This window comes from Paralichthys olivaceus, chromosome 2 (genome assembly GCF_024713975.1).
Source record: "Paralichthys olivaceus isolate ysfri-2021 chromosome 2, ASM2471397v2, whole genome shotgun sequence".
Lineage (NCBI taxonomy): Eukaryota > Metazoa > Chordata > Actinopteri > Pleuronectiformes > Paralichthyidae > Paralichthys > Paralichthys olivaceus.
Window position 1 is genome coordinate 6,312,569 of NC_091094.1, and position 4,038 is coordinate 6,316,606.

Sequence of the window (4,038 nt, forward strand, 5' to 3'; positions counted from 1 at the left end):
ATTTTGTATTTAGTAGTTCTGGTTTGATTTAACATATTTTAGGAGGTATATTGAAGAAGGTGACAGAAAAAGCATTTCAGTCTTTATTTTACACGTTTGTAATTTGTGATTTATTTCCTAAAAGTTTCTAATATTTCTTGACAAAATGTAAAAAAATCAATTTTTTAATCAGAGAGCACCTTTTCAGAACCCTTTAAAGCCAAATAAAAGATTAAAAGGAGTAAAAACAAAAGTGGTCAAAGAAATAAAAAGGAGAAATCTAATAATAGATCATTTGAAGGAGTAAAATAATCCGTATAAAATAGTTGGAAATTTGTAAAATAATAAAATACAGTGATTGAATGACCTTAGATTCCGTAAAATAGTTCGGTTAAAGGAACTACAAAGAACTTTTCAGAATAGAATTACCAAGAATTAAAAAATTAAGAAACACGACTTGTTTCAGAGATTCATTTTCTACAGAAGCTTCTGTATCTGCAGATTGATGTAATTATCTTCCACCACAGTTTGACTCTGCGGCTGAATACAGAAGCCCCTCTTGGCAGCGACCCACTGAGAACCTGGTTGACAGCAGCACAATTCATTTGGCTCGAAAGGACCCAGGAGTATACAGCAGTATGCCAGCACTTCCATAATAATAATACCAGTCTATAATACTGATCTTGTAGCTATCTGGTCCCGGAGTTCATGGCATAGTGTTAAGGGGCCAGATGCCAGAGCGATCCAGGTTACACAGACACGGGTTCACATGGAGGCTGATAAAATTAGCTGCGGCGCTCCAACGTACCCGGGTTATTTTAGGAAGTGGTAAAATGTGCTTTAACTTTACCTTAAAAAACGGAATCTGGGGAAATTGAAATCATAAATGAAATGGAGAAACATTTTTATGAGAAGGGAGACAGTGTTAATATTGAAATCTAACTGAAAATCTACCTTTACGTGACCCTGAAGTGTGTTTCGTATGAGAAGAGAAGACAGCGATAGTTTTAATGTGTAGAAGTATCAAGGATTAATGTCGACTGAGTGATTCAACTCTGCAGTTAATGAGGAAGAAAAAGTCATTATCCGTCTCCTTCAGTGTGGCTCCCTCTACTGTTGCAATCAAGCAGCAACATCTGCAGGCTCTAAAGAGGGAGAGAATTAAGAGTCATGTCGCACGTCAACAACATTCAGACGCTGCTGCTTTAAAAATCCAAAACACGAGGACATTCACTTCAGAGATCAACGGCACAGCCACCTGTCCATTTGATTTACAATGTTTTAAATGGATGAACTGTTCCCCACGCTCTGTGTCGTTTGGAGCTGCACAGTGCAGCTTTAACCCTCGGGCTCGGAGCCATACTGGGTCTCAGGCCTACTTCTGCTGGGTCCCTGGATGCTGACACGCTGCATCAAGGTCACAGAGCGAGAGACTTCCTGTCTAATTTAGGTCCTGCTCCGAAAAAGGTTTCAAACCTCCAATGAAAACCACAAAATCCCCTTCACACAGAAAGTAACAGCTCTTTAGTTTATCAACGTACAGAATCAAATATTGAAATTAGGTTTGAATCCTTTAATTCAGTTTGATGTTGGTGTGGAGTCTGTGTTTATATGATTAGTTGTTCTTCTTCACACGGTTGTAATCGTCCGTCATCTTTCAGTGATTCCCCGACTTTTCTTAGAGCGCCCCCTGCAGATCAAACCTTTTACTTTGTCCTGTGAAACATCTGAACATCTGATCGGCTCCAAACTGTTCAGACGTTCATGTTTCCCAGAGGATGAAGCTGTAATGACTTTGGTGATCCCTGACTTCTCCTCTACTGCCACCGTCTGGCTGAAATATGTGGTTTTGAGTGAAAGGTCTCCGAGCTGGTGAGTCCGTTGGTTTGTATTAAATGTTTTGTGCAAATCTGGATAAAGAATTTTGGATCTGGACAAAAAGGCAGATCCAGAAAATTTGATCCCTTTCTTTAACATTTAAAGATCGGGGGTGTCTTTTTTTAAAATACGTTTTGCAGATTTCATGGATTTGTATGATTTTTATAAATCAGGCGTGTTCAGGAGTCCTTCGTTCACTGATTGGTGCTGTTGGACTGGATTTAAGGGGCCATGGTGCAGGTGCTGTTCAGGTTTTCATGTCAACACACCACACTAAGATGGCGAACACGTTCTTCCTGCTCAGAGTATTGGTTCCCCTTCACGTTCAGCGTAACAGAGCTGCAGCCTTTAGCTGTGTTCTTTTGTTTTGTCTCTTCCATCTTCATTTTGTGTTTGAGGCTCATTAAACTCCGAGCTTCACCTTTATGAAACCATACAGCTGCTTCAGGCACATACTCCGCCTCTCTTCCCCATGAATGAATCACCCCGGTGTCTCTGTCCCATCTATTATGATTTATAGCTGTGAAGTCCAGAACAGGGCGATCATCACAAAATATCCTCTGGCTGAATAATTAGATCCTACCAAAAGTTTTCTCTCACCCTCCTCCTGCAAGGGAACAGTCGCAGATAAAACAGGATGGAAAGTTCATTTATAAAAAACCTCAGCGTGCTTTGGTGATGCAGCATCTCTGACTCATATGCTGGTGTTGCTTTAATCGTTGGTAATGCACTGAGTGCGATGTGGTCGCTGCTCCGTCAAGGGTAACGCCAAAGGTAATGAAATGGTGCGTCCTTCTTGAAGGGAGAATGGCTGCTGTGTGCTGCAGAGGTTTTGGCAACGCTCCCTGAAGGTTTAATAAGTGTAATGGTGGAACTGGCACTCACACCACTGCCTTGTTGTTGCTTTTTTATTAATGCAAATGTTGCACTGCTAAATCTGCTGGATAGATTCTCTGAATGCACATTTAAATTTGCTGCAAGTTACGGTGGAGATTCAGGCGTTTTCCCCGTGTTTTGTAACCATTCAGATGCTTTTCATTTTGTTCAATCCCACATCATTTACACATTCACCTTCAAACTAGGATTTTGTGTGTCTCGTGCTGCTCACTGTAGCTGAATGTGAGTCTCACAAACCAGCCCGACCTGTGTGTGGATTTCCCTGGAGGAGCCTGCAGCAGTGTGATGCAGCTCTGCTCAGCTGTCCACTGGAGGAAGTCAGGTCGTCCATTGATTCCAGAAAGAGATGTTGTTAAGTCAATTTAATTAGAATTGAGGGACTGAATTGTTGTGATGGAGGGAAATAAAAAACACAACAGACGTGTGTTAAATCTCTGATCACGTCCTTATTCTTCTGATGCATCATCTGACATGAAGGAAACATGAAGTGTGTACTCACTGAATCTTTTCTCTGCTACATTAAACACATTGCACATTGTACTACTACACACAGTGACTCCTTGACTTTTACACTTTATGGTTAATTAGGTGACTTTATAATCTGCGTGTCCCTGATGATGCAGGAGCAGTGATCTGTGTCGCTCCTGCAGCTCCTCTTTTAAATCATTCACCGCTCACACGTTGATGCACATTAACAGGAAAGAGAGGGACGGGCAATTTTTATGTTGCTACCGTTGACTCTGAAGAAAAACACCAATAACTTCCCATCTGCTTCCTGCCTGCTCCTCTACTGCAGCAAAACCAGCTCGAGCAGACCAGAAACAACCCTCCTCTCCTCTCCTCCTTCTCTCCTCTTCCTCGCCTCCTATCTTCTCTGGTCCTTGCACCTCACTGCACTCAGGTCCCTGCACAGCTCCTGCAGCAGACGAGAGGCACAGGGACCTAAAATCTAAAAATCTGTGAGAGCTACTGCAGCCTGCTTGTTACCATCTGTACCTCTCCTCTCACCACTCATCGATTCCCTCCTTTGCACTTCTCTCCATCCTCCCTCTCTCTTTTTCCTCCCTTTCCTTTCCTCCTGCGTCTCTTTCGCAAAGCTCAGCACTCCCTGCATGTGTGCCGGTGCTGGGGGTGAAAAACTGATGGAGCAAAGAAGAGGAGAGGAGGAGCAGTGTGGTTAGTGCGCCATAGAACCCCCCCTCCCCTTCCTCCTCTGCCCAATTGATGACAAGGAGGGTTTTTATTGAGCTGCTCCTCAGCCAATAAGGAAACAGTGCCGGGAAA